This window comes from Tyto alba, unplaced genomic scaffold (assembly GCF_018691265.1).
Source record: "Tyto alba isolate M040663 unplaced genomic scaffold, T.alba_DEE_v4.0 Super-Scaffold_14, whole genome shotgun sequence".
Taxonomy (NCBI): Eukaryota; Metazoa; Chordata; class Aves; order Strigiformes; family Tytonidae; genus Tyto; species Tyto alba.
Window position 1 is genome coordinate 43,258,425 of NW_024881276.1, and position 13,377 is coordinate 43,271,801.

General features: G+C 38.2%; 1 protein-coding gene across 3 annotated transcripts in view; it reads left to right on the forward strand.

Annotated features, from left to right (window-relative positions):
• HTR1F (5-hydroxytryptamine receptor 1F) overlaps nucleotides 1–13,377 on the forward strand; it is a 117,973-nt gene that overhangs the window by 46,064 nt on the left and 58,532 nt on the right. For all 3 annotated transcript variants that reach the window (XM_042789013.1, XM_042789012.1, XM_042789015.1), the window contains one exon: nucleotides 5,577–5,693. The gene's annotated coding sequence lies outside the window, so the exon portion shown is untranslated. The remainder of the gene's footprint in view (nucleotides 1–5,576; nucleotides 5,694–13,377) is intronic.

Genomic DNA, 13,377 nt, shown 5'->3' on the forward strand with positions numbered 1-13,377 from the left:
ACGCAATTTACTGGGGAACAATCCATACAGAGAAGTGCAGAGCAACTCTGACTACTTAGCCTTGCTTGCTTTGTCTTATCTCCTTAGACTTTAACCCATCAGAGAATGTTAGGGCTAATACGAAGTGTCCTTCCTAGTAGTCCATGGCCTCACATGGGAGCTTTTAGGTTCTTTATAATATAACATTTATCGTCATGAGAGAAAGTTCTCTCAGTCATGGTTAATCAATGCCTGGGACCCTAAATTGTTAAAAATGTGTATTCATTACTGTGATTTGTGTTTCATAATTGACTCATCTTGAAGCAAAAGAGGGGGAAATGCATGCTGACATAATTTTGTTCAGTTGCTACTTAAGTTATGTAATTCCTTAAATTTATTAGTCAAATTGCTAGCCATTAAGTAACAGTAATGTTTGCAGATGGCTAGGGCTTTTGTATGCTACCATTACAACTTCCACACTCACAGGAAGAACTTTTATGGTATATGTGAAGATATAATGACAGTACTCAGAAGTTTACAGTCTAGCAGAAACAACAACAAAATTGTGGAGGAGGAAGATATAATCCCACAACTGAAATCTGGCATTATTTTGGAGTTCAGAAGTGATTTCTGTTTGCTCCTTCTCTTGTGCTTTTATGAACCAAATAATTTTGTGTAGTCCTTATGGTAGAAATGGTTCTTTAGGAACAATGTACAGTAGTCAAATCAGTCTTTTGCCAGAAAAGTTAGTCTTTCATCACGTTCAACAAAAAACAATTTTCCCTCGCCGTAAAATGAGGACAGATGTGGAAGCCAAGCTAACTTCCTGAAGCAGCAGAGGTAGAGGCAAAGCATCCATGCAGTCTGAATCAAGACAGGTCTGGCAACCTCATCTTTCTGCTGCTCCTGCCCATCCCTGCTTTAAATCCTCATCTGCAATTAGTGATGACATGTTCTAATCCTCTTCATACAAGCTATCAGAGGATTGTAACTTCATATGAGAAATATCAGGGGAAGAAAAACTCAGAACAAAAATCCTTCTCTCAAAATCATTCAATAATGAAGAAGGAAGTACTAAAAATAAAAAGCAGACAGACTGCATAGGAAGGTTTGTTCAGAGCTAAATAACTTCAGAAAAACAAGCAGGCTTTCAATTTATTGCTGTTCCTTTGTGGGATTGATGTCTTGTTTGAGGGTGCAATTTATACCTGCAAAATTAATTTCATACAGAAGTAGTTGCACTTGTGAGTAGATATTATCCTCTTTAGGTAATAAAAGAAATAATGATAATGATCAGATTAGTTTCTAGAATTGAACAGTAGCTTAAAAATTGTCAACAAAAATTACTCACAAAGAAGACCATCCTACATAATTAACCCCTTGCTTAGTGTTCGTTTTCATTTCTGTTGCCACCTTCTTCACCATTAGATAGCAAAGATTTCTTTTAATTTCATGGCAATGAACATTTGGAATTAATCATTTCTTTATACACAGCTGATATTATGTAATGCTGCATCCTCAGCTTCAAGCTCAGAAATATTTATTGTGGTCAGATAAATTATCTTTTTTATTACTATTATTATCCCTATACACAGTAAACACATTTTGAGCACATATCTTTTTCCTTCATTTTTGGCAGGGAGTTTTTGACATTTGAGTATAGGCTCTTCCTTCCTATTTTATGCATTTGCCCTCTGGTCATTGTCAACCCCTGCAGTCAGAATAACAAATTCCTCTTTATTGCACTGTCAGTGTGCTGTCATTATTGTGGACTCCTTGTTCTCCTGGAAGGCTGTTTTGTAAGTTATTTTTGAAAAGCTATACTACATATGTATTTGGGATTTATAGGACTGCACCAATCCATCATTTTCTGGCACATCTGATGCAGCCACTGTAAACTTGGAGAAAAAGAGAATTCTCATCTAACTATGGATGTCAAGCCATTCTGGGAAATACTATCTACTTGTAACTCCTTGCCCCTTTTACATAGCAAGCACAAACTTAGCTGAAGATCACATATAGATTTCTGTTTGTCTTTGCAGTAAGGCTGTCATTTTCTTTATGCCACCTCCAGTTCCTGATGGCTTTTGAGAAGACAAAAATTTGTGTGTGATTCTGAACCTAGGCCTTCTGCGTGATAGCAAATGGATAGCTGCCAGCTGAGCTTTTAAAACAGCTGTCAGAGTCAGGTAAAGCTGGTTTTTTTTCCCATAATTATCTTAGCACAAGATACCATTTAAAAAGTCTTATTTAGCATCCTCCACACAGTAAAAAAGTCACTTTTAGTCTTGTATTGGAATTATTGCAAATGCTGCTTTTAACCACAAAAAAAGCTTGCCCTTGTAGTCCACACATTTCACAAGACTTTTTCCGTTGTTTTTCACAAGACCAGAGCCCTCATAATATCAATGTCTTTGCTAGGAAAGGAGGGCTGGAATTGATAGTTCTGCTTTTTGGTAACTGGCAAACTTCAACCTGGCGTAACAAATATTCAGTCTTGAGGCAGGAGAACTCTGAGACTTGAGGAGCAATGGAAGCAATAAATGTGCTTCAGAGATGGAGGCATGTCCAGATTTACTTCTGCTGGATTACCTTCCTGAAAGTTGTTGCTGCCATGGATAAACTGAGGTTATTGGGATTTTGAGCAGATGTGAAATTATTTTATACTGGGTAAAGAGAGGCTTGTTTATGTTTAGAAATATGAAGTCCTTATATGTACAAGACAACCTTGTTCATCTTTTAAAAGCTTGGCTTCTGCTTATTAAAAAAAAAACAGTGAATTCATAGGATTTGGGGCAATTCCCTGATTTTTCCCTTTATCTAAAGATGTTCTGCCATAACAAAAATTACCCTGGTTGTAAATTATTTATCAATGATTCCAAAAGTCCTTATTTCTGCAGTTCTGTAACGTCTTCCTCTCTGTTCTCAGTTTACAGGAATAACTATTTAAAAACCAGACTCGGTTACTGATTGAACATTACCTATTTTTTTCAAATGTTCTTAGAAAGCTAAAAGAAAGCATAATTCCATATGAACTTTACCTACTGGCTATGTAGGGTTCTCCTTGGAGATGTCGGTTCAGTACCTGTGATGAACCTCTAGGTCCAGGGTACTTATATTTTAATTAAACTGAAAATGGTGAGAGGTAAAACAGCTACATCCATACTGCTATATCATCAACAAGGACTCCCACATCCATCCTCCCGTACCATCCAGACAAGGTCTTAACAAGAGTCTGTAGGCAGCTTGCAAATCTGCCTGCACAGGAATGCCTGGCAGCACTCCAAGCTAGATAACAAGGTGCAAATAGTGATCTAAGCACCCAGGTGGCCTCCAGATCCCCTTCAGAGGACACTCTCTCCCCATTCGGACAAGAATGAAGTCATTGGATGGCGTGCCAACAGTGAAATTCTTGACTATATGAGCACACAGATTTCAGAAATATTCCTGTTTGCATTAGAGGTTCAGGAAAGAAAAATGGAGTACAATTAGGAAGGGGTTGAGTTCAAACAGTGAGTTACCTGCAAACATAGTTGAGATAAGGATGAAAATGTGAAGATGCAGAAGCTGGAAGGAAAGGAGGTTGGGAAACGGATAGACTGTAGGGGGAAGGCATGTACAAAAAGGACCTTGAGTTTGCCAAGAAACAGAGCCTTCTTATTTGTTTAGGAAAGCCAAACAAAATCTCTAAGGTGTGTAGGTGCTATCTAGACATTCTGATACCTGTAATTTCTTACCTTGGAATGAAACATAGCATACCAGATCTCCAATAGGAACTAAAGACAGCTTCCCCTCCCTCCACCCCTTAAGATGGAAATGCTTTTGAGTATTTTAAGTTCATACTAAAATTATTCTTGCTGTATTTTAAGTTCATACTAAAATTATTCTTGCTGTCGTGCACTCTTGCATTCTCATACAGAACATAGTTTTGCCACATGTGTTGAGAGAGGAGGATGCAGACAATTGTTATACTAACAACTTCCAAGCAAAACCAGACAAGAGACCTATGCTGCATCTGTCTCGATCAGTTATTGCTGATCATCTGTTGGATGCTTAATGAGATACAGCTAAGTACATAATTACTCACATCTTGAGTGCAGCATATTCCCATAGTAGGTCATGATGGTCACTCTACCTTCTGTCCTTGCCGAGAGACAGAGAAATCTGCATTGCAAAGGAGGGCAGGGAAAGAGAGAGCATGGGCACTCATTTTGCTATTTAAACTCTAATATTACTGCCAATAAGTTACATTTTGAAGGTTAATGCTCTGTACTGAGCAGGAGACTAATTTTTGAAAAATGTAAGTCTGACATCTACCAGTGGCATGGGTACAAAAATATTAACAGCTTTTACTTTTACAGATTTGTTCAACATATACAGGACTGATGTTACATCTCACAACTTTCTGGGTGCCTCCCTGTCTGGGTGTCTCCCTTTTCCCTTCCTTTAGCAATAACAAAACCCGATCTTCCCAAAGTTGCACTGACAACCTCAGAAACCACATCACTGACTATCCTAGCTTAGACCATAGGCCATAATGTCAAGTATATGGTAAAGCAAATAGGTCTCTAACCGTCCTCAAAACCTGACCCAAACAGCTTTGAGCTGTAAGAACTCATTTGGTACCAAGTCACAGTCAAATGGTAGTATAATTAGATTCTGGATAAATTACTGTGTTATTCAAAAATGTATGAAAAATTATTAGCTTTTACCCTTTTTTTTCCAGGAAATCAATGATTTCTTTTGTCACTTTGTCTTGGTTTTGTTCATTTTACTTCCTGGCTGCTCTTCTGTGTTGAAACAAAAACTGCCTTTGAGATCTGATTTTCTACATTTTAAGCACATTAGCCATTTAAATAATATATATTTAAAATTAAATTTAAATCAACCTGTTCTTGGTTGAATGCTACATTTCTGCTTTTCACAGTGCAGACTTTTCAGTGCATACTGTTTTGACGTACATTTTAGGTAGTTGCTTACCCTGAGACAGGGCTAACTGATGAGAAAAATCTTTAATATTCTGATAAAGCAAGAAACAATGCCTTGCAGTTCAAAGAGCACGTACTCTGGCACATTTATGGCCTTAGCTTCATAGCATGAGGTAATGCTGCAAAAAGCCAAGTGCCTGGGCTCCCACTGCAGTCAATAGGAGTTGACATTACCACCTCACAGATGCACTTGCGTGCTAATAGCGTAAGATAAACTAAAACTACTGGCTTTGCTAAACAGCACAGGCTTCCTCATTCCTTTCCTTTTACTGACCATTTAGCTTCAGAAAAGTTCAGGTTGTTTTTTCCAATTTCTTGAGTCCTTCTAAGTAGAGCCAATTTCTTGAGTGTGAAATCTTGCAAGGCTTTTGCTGGTCATTAGCCTGTTATAAAGAATTTCAGACATTACCAGCTATGTTGTTATGTGAATTCTGTGAGGTTTTCCTGACACAGGCCCTCTAAGCTTTTAAAGAATCATCCCCAGTTAGCTGAAGAGATCCTACAAATTACATTTTAGTCTTTCAGAAAGATCTTTTCCTTCCCCTGAAGTAGAGATCTTTCATTGTCACTTACAGAGTCTATACTGATGATTTTTTTGCTTTCTTGTAGGTTCTTGGCAGTGTCCAGTGTTGCTAAGGGTGATTTAATTCTTACTTCCAGTCCAATCCCCAGGCTTCCTGGCACAGAGGCAGCTTTTTTTCAAGGCTATTCCAAACACGGGAAATGGTGAGTTGCTTTCTACCCTCATACACAGAGGGCCTACACATGTATTTGTGAGGGATGTACCTAATTTAAAGATGATCAAATTAATTTAGTTTGGTCTTCTGTAGTGGTTCTGCAAAGCACATTGAATAGAGAGTTTTGATGAGCTCTGCAGGACTGACCTTTCTGTAAAGTAGTGCAGAATGAGAGAAAAGTCTGCACTGTGAAAAGCCTGGAGTAATAGAGGAGGCGAAAATAGCCAGGTGGGGGTTGACCTACAGGGTTACTGCAGGCTTAGTTGGGCAATCTGATACACACAGTGCAGAGCTGCCAGGGAAAATATGTCAAAAAGGACAATCGGTTTGAGAAAAGGAGGGCAGTGGCTGATGGAGGGACAACTGAATAAATGAAGAATGTCCAGCACAGTCTATGAAGTTCAGGCACTTCAGGAGAAGCTTAGTCTGCAGTCCTAGATCTGGCTGACCTTCTCCATGGCCTTGGACATTTGAAAACTCAACATCCACTTCAACTGAGGGGAAAAAAAAACAACGGTGGCAATATAACGCTTCATTTCACATATATATTTTAAAGACTTAACCTTTGTAAGACATTTTGAAGATGAAAAGCACAGCAGCACTCATTACTTTGTTTAACCAAATTTCTCTGTGCCTAGCTGAACCTAAAATCTTTTGATGTTGGCTCATCACAAAGATATTTTGTGAGAAGATTTTCACTTTTGGCCTGTGGTCATTTCATGCCACTGCATGCTTGGTTTTATTTCTGTTTTTGTGCTGCGCAGTTTTGCGAAGAAGTGACTTTTCCCATAGAGCATAATTAAAGATTTTTAACATCAACAAAGATGAAATCCCCAAATCTTTGTTTCCCATAGTGATTCAAATACAACATCTTAATGATAACAATCCATAAAGCACTTAAAACTGGCTTGAATACAAAGATATTTAAAAACAGAAGGGTAAAAATTCTTGCAACAGTATCAAGAGACAAAATTGCCATTTAAGGTTGAGACATCTGGATAATAAAGTCACAAGAAGCAAATTAAAATCTTCAGTAGTCAATTGCCTGAGCAAATGCAGATGAAGTATGATTGCTCATAAATGGACCTGAAAATTGCACATGGGAGTCGAGAAATGTGCCACCATTCAACATCCAAAGACACACTTTCTGGGGTATTTAATCTCATTACAGTTTTGCTGGAGAAAGAAACAGACCCTCAAGGCTGATGTTTTCACACATTCAGTGCTTCTTACCCTCGCTTATATCTACACAAGTTCAGAGTCCTAGCATCTCAGGATTGTGTCCACACTCCTGGTGCCTGAAAGATCTGGCAAGGTGCGCTTTAAAATTCTTACTTGCACTGAGAGAGGCAAGGACAAGGTTGCTGTGCCTGTAATAACAGAACAATTAAAAAGTGTCACTGGGTAACTGCAAAGTTGATGAAAATAAAGTCATCTAATTGTTTCAGGGTAATCTTAATGAAACATACAGATTTTAGTGAAAAACAGGTCAGAATACAGGCCAGTTTCAGTCTTTACAAGTCTTTCCTGCTGCCATGAAGAACACATAAATACAGACAAAGTTCCCAAACTTGTATGATTTTATACTTCCAAGCTGGATTTTACCTTGTCCAGGAATTCCTCCAACTGCCAAATAAGAGGATGAATGAACCAGGTATTGGAGGTATATGCTGAATGGGAGCTCTTCTGATCTGTGACCTCACCTCATTGCTGCCTAATTTAGCTTTTAAAAGGGGGATTAAAGAATGTATCATAAATCAGGAGAAATTAATTACATGTCTGTAATGAGACTCATGTAGCAAGTTGGAATAACTGTTAAGGCTTCAGGAAAACAGAAAGGTAGATGACGCTCTTTGTCTCTGCCAGAATTTTAGCCTGTGAGTTGTGTACTAGACTGCATGAAACGTGCTCAGGTCCATACTGGGTTCAGCTACGAAAGTCAGCACTGTCTGAACCAACTGCAGGTAGAAGGTTAATGCCTCTCAACACAGCTGTGCCCATAATACAGAAGGGATGAGCCTCATACTGTATGTGGTAAATTCAGCAGATTCAGCTGTGGGGAATGTTTGGTTTGAAAGCTTCTCTTTGCTTTTCTCTTACTATTTTTAAAACCTACTTTCCTTCTTACTATTTACTGTTTTGTATCTAGTACAAGACAAATCTTGGCTATTCATTAATTCTATAATACCTGAGGTGACATTGTAGAGAGAAATTACCCTGCAGGAGAAAATGGAAGGGAAGTATAAACAGGGCTTTTTTTCTTTTTTTTTTTTTGATGGAAATGGGTTTGCTGGCTGCATGCTAGTTTCCAAAAGACAATGGCAGACTGGCAGCTTAAAGAAAACAGGTCTTGACAGCACACTTTAGTGCACCGAACATTTTGTAACCATTTGTGTCATATAAAACACTTTGATACCATCTGTGTTCCAGCAGCAGAGGGTTGCTCTGTCCCAGGCAGAACCTTTTGTCTTTGAATAGTCACAGGAGTCAGTGGATCCAGGTATCAGAGTTATAAACCTTGTCCCCGGCTGGATGTATGTAGAGCGTCAGCTCCTCCCATAAGCCCTCTCTGCATTCCTGACTCCCCACAGCCCGTCAACAGCAGCAGCACAGCTCAGCAGACAGGCAGGGATGCAGAGAAATACCAGATGGGAAATACTGTTATGTTAGGGCCATTTTTTAATACTGGCATGAGTTGCTGAAGTAATAACATAAGCAAAGGAGGAAAAGGGAACGCAACTGAAAGGCAAGCATGTCTCTCATTAGCGCTTGCTATACAAGCTCCTTATATTCTGGGGGAGGTAAAAATATTTTAATGATGAAAACAGCACCTTTTCAAATATTTATTTTAAAAAAAGGCTTTATAAAGACAACTTATTTCTAAGATAAATATAGGTAACATATATACTATCTGCAACTTAAATAGATATTGGGAGGGAAATTAGAAAGCAGAGTATCCTGATTACATTAAATATTAGCCTTCTTCAAGCAGTGGTGTTTGTCATTATTAAATAATTGTATGTTTCTTAGTACTGGAAGAAGGGAAAACATTAATACTAATACTTGCATAAGTAAAATAAAGGATTATTCCTTATAGAACTATCAGGCCCAGTTTTGTGCTAGTAAAATCCCATATGCCTTTGGCAATGTAGAAGTAACAGAGTTGCCACAATTTTTTTGATCTCTCAGAATTTTAAAATAGAGAAAGATCTCTGAAAATAGTAAAACAGCCCCTCCCATGCAGTAAGCCCTAAATGCAGTCTCTGCTTTCAGTATTGTTAACTTTGAGGCTCACTACCTTCCTCATTATCATCACTGTTTCATGGATTTTTCTTACTTTAATGAATTTCTGTGCCCAGGCACATAGCTATTTTCTTGGCTATCCTGCTTCATTATTCCCATGTAAGCAGTTTTTTAATTTAAAACATTATTATTACAAGTAATGCATGAAAGTCTTATCTGAAAGATATATTGTTTTGGCAATAGATGCAAATCAAAGTGCAACTGTCTAGATACTCAATTATATGTTTTAATGGAAGACTTTGAGTAAAGCTTAGGCAGGAAGGAGAAAAGTACTTATGAGCATTTATCATTTAAAATACCAGCTTATTTGTAGACTATTCATATATTTCATATACCTCAATGAGGTCAAGACTGAAGCTAGTTCAATGGACAGCAGCTAGGTTGTGAAGTCTCTGTCCTTAGAATACATTGCTGCAGCAGTATTCCGAAAGGATAAGCTATTCATCCATCTTTTCTCCAATGCATTAAGCACTACTGTCTTTGAACATCTCGTGGATTTGTATTATGCCACTTCTTTTTTTTGTAATCCACATAAATATTGACCATCTATTTGTCTTTGAATGTACTCCATTTTTTTTTTTCTTTGTGATCTTACGGGGTACTCAATATCACTTAGGCTAAGGGTGGTCCATAAAAATGGACACTAAATAACACCTTCACTGGGATACATATCAGGCACTAAGATGTCCGAATTATATTTGGTTTTACTTTCAGTTTTTGATCTTGCAGGGGTTTTTCCTCAGCTCAATACAGTGAAACTGACTGTAGTTTACTGAAAATCCTGAAGTTTATCAAATCGTGGCTAAGCAACCTGCAGGCTCATGCTGACCAACAAACTCCCATGGTACAAGTTCAGCTATACATCAGATGAGAATATGCCATGGAGTTTAATGCCTGCAGTGCTCCATGTAACTCAACCCCTAGATTTTCAGAGCTGGCATGTTCTTTACTGTTCAATCTCCTGGCAGCCACCTCAATCCAGAGACCTTTGGAACGCCACAGAGGTTGCAGTGATCTTTTTAAGGCTGGGATCCAGGATAATGTATCCTGAATGTGTATGAAGTTAGAAAATCGTTTGGGCTCATAGATTTTTCCAAAATATGCCAGAAGACTCTCTGATACCTTAGTCATTCCTAAAGGACAATATAATGCAGATTTTAAGTGCCAGCCTGTCCTGGTTTGGGCTGGAATAGAATTAATGTTTCTTTTTGGTAACTAGAATAGTGCTGTGTTTTGGATTGAGCATTGGGTTTGGTATGAGAAGAATGCTGATAGCACACTGATGTTTTCAGCTGCTGCTGAGATTTCAAGGACTCTCCAACCCCCAATGTCCTGCCTGTGCACAAGAAGCTGGGAGGGAGCACAGGCAGAGCACCAGACCCAAATTGGCCAATGAAGTATTCCATATCATGTAACGTCATGCTCAGTATATAGAGGAGGGGTGATCAGGAAGGGGGCTCTCTCTCACTTCTGGGATTGCGATTGCAGGATCTTAGTATTTCGGGATTGCTAGCCAGGAATGGGCTGGGTATTGGTCAGCAGCTGGTGAGCAATTGCATTGTGCATTGCCCATTTATATTTTCTATTACTGTCATTGTTTTAATTTTATTACCATTATTAAACCATTTCTATCTCAACCTGTGAGTCTCCCTTTATCCCTCCAATTCCCTCCCCCATTCCGGGGGGGGGGGGGCAGGGAGCAGCTGCACAGTGTTTGGCTGCTGAACCAGGCTCAAACCACGACACAGTCTACCAAGCTCACATATTGCTGCCCGTATAAAGAGAGCAAATATGCTCTGAAACCTCATGGTCATGAAGTACTTCTCTTCTCTGTACAAGCACCTCCAGCAAGACACAGACATAAGTTTATCATCTCACTGTGTAACTGATCCACATATCTAATATGCAGCTTTTATTCTTTTTTTTTTTTTACCGAATTTGTATTTGACCAATGTCACCTCTTGGCTGCTGGCCATCTTTTTGTTTTGTAGCAGTCTGTCAACTGAAAGCTAGTTACATAGATGTTCATACAAAAAGTCACCAAGTAAATATTAGCATTTCCCTATTTGTAGATGGCTCAACTAAAAAAATTTCTGGAGTCTGTTAACAGCAATAATGCTGTTAAGCATGCCTTTTTCATCAGTATTGAACTAGAGTTCATTCCAACTTCTTGGCCATCTGGTTTCTTCTCTGGTCTCTATACCTGCACTCTTTTAACATATACACTGACCTAGTCTTTTGACATCTTAAATAGTCATCATTATAAACAAAGTCAGGATTTAAAATGGAAAATTGAAATACAAATTGGCCTTGCTTTCAGAATTGTTTCATTTTTGCACAGTATTTGCCCCCATTAATATAAAATAATAGCTTTAGCAGGGCTTTTTGTTCAAATATTTAGGACTTTCCCAGACATTCACTCAAATCTTAGCAGTCTACATTCAGGATGGATAATTTAAAAATTGTTTTACTTCATACAATAGAGTTCAGTCAGAGAGTTTTTCAAAATTCCACCTTCTAAATTTGACTTTGAGGTTATTTTAATTATACTGGAACCATCTAAATTGAAGTTAACAAAGTCACTGAGATGCTGCACTTCAATCAGAAATCCCAGACAATTGGTACAGGCATTGAGGCAGAAGAAGACCTATCAGAAGACGGTACTTAATGACATTTCTACAAGACATCTGAAAACCTGACCTTTACCAAGTGCTTCTTTTATCATGGATTGCAAAAAATATGTTACTACTTTAGGTTATAGCTGCAGTAGACTCTATCAGCTGAAATCATGCAAGTTGTAATTCTACTGATCTGGGGAGCACAATTTTAGCTACAAATGAATAGGGTCATTTACACTTGAACTAAGGGAAGGAAAGTTACTGCTATTTCAGTAAAGCACAGACATTTATAATAATTGGGGGAAAAATTGTTCAGACTTTTAAAACGTGTTTCTAAAAATGATGGTAGCTACAGTATGTTTGATAAGTTTGTGTCCTTTTTTTGACACGGTATTGTCATCACCTAAACATGTTTAGTGAAATTAAACTAAGCTCTGTTATTGCAGATAGGGTTAGTACAGCAAAACTCAGCAGATAAACACTCAAATTTGGGATTTTATTCAGGACCTAAGATATAGCAGTAAAGTTTTTTTTCTGTTGCACTGCAGTCTACTTCAGAGAAGAGACATCTCTTTCCCTTTCCAAAATGTGAGATTCTTAGGATACTAAACCTCAGGACGATGCTGTATTAGCATCTATTCCTGCTGACTATCTCAATAACACTTAGAAATTTCCCAGCAGAAGATTGTCATACATTCCTTATTGTTCTCAGTCAAAGCTTAAACACTTAGCACCTGCAAATTTAGAGTAGGATTCATCTGACCAAAGATAGACATCTGTACCTGAACCAATCACTCCAGGCTTCCTTTTGCAGTAATGGAGAGAAAGAGCCACTCATAAGGTGCAAGTCATCTGGTCTCAATAGGTCAGCACAATCTCACTGAAGTATTTATTTCACTCCTTTGCCCATGATGAATGCATAAGGTGTCAAAGGATACTGTCTAGCACAGATAAAAGCATCACATTGCTTTTACCTTAGGCAGACACCTAAAAGCAGGTGAGATGAGTTCCACCAGCAGTAGCTGGAAAATTTAGAAAACTGGAGAGTTTCATTTCCCTTTGTATATAGGAGCTGCATGAAACTTGCTCACTTAGTAGGAGTGGGTACCTCCAGGGAGAATGGTTTTTTACCAAAAACATAGTAAAGAAAAAAAAAAAAAAAAAAAAAAAAGAAGAAAAAAAAAATGTTTACATTCATAGAGTAAATAAACATAGGCAAATACCTTTTGCAATCTCCCTACTGCAGGGGAACAGGTAGCATGATCTGTTCAAGAAAAATTGGTAAACTTTACTTTGGCAAGTAGCAATTTCCGAGTGTTCTTCTGGGTCATAGATGTTGCATGCTTTAAGAGTCCTTGAAGCAAAGATTTTAAAAAGGTCTCTGTTGTTGTAAGCCCAGTTTCTCATGTCAGCTAAGGGCTATAACCCATAAAAATCAAAGCTTGCATGTAAGTGTTGTCCTGAAAGAGTATGTTGGTTTTTAGCTGAGCCTATCATCAGAAATTTCTCCCCTAGGATCTTTCAGGTCCTTGGAAAGAAAGATCAGTATCTCTATAGAGGAAAAATTCAAGTCAGCCAATTGAAAATACAACTTATTCTAAACACAGGATTTCTTGATATGGCTGTAATCCAGAGCAGTTTGCAAAGATTAATCTGCTAACGAAGAGTTGTTTGACAAAACAGGATGCTTCAGAGTCATACTGCTGACATGCTGGAGATAATGGAGCACACAAGAGACTGACAATGGACTGG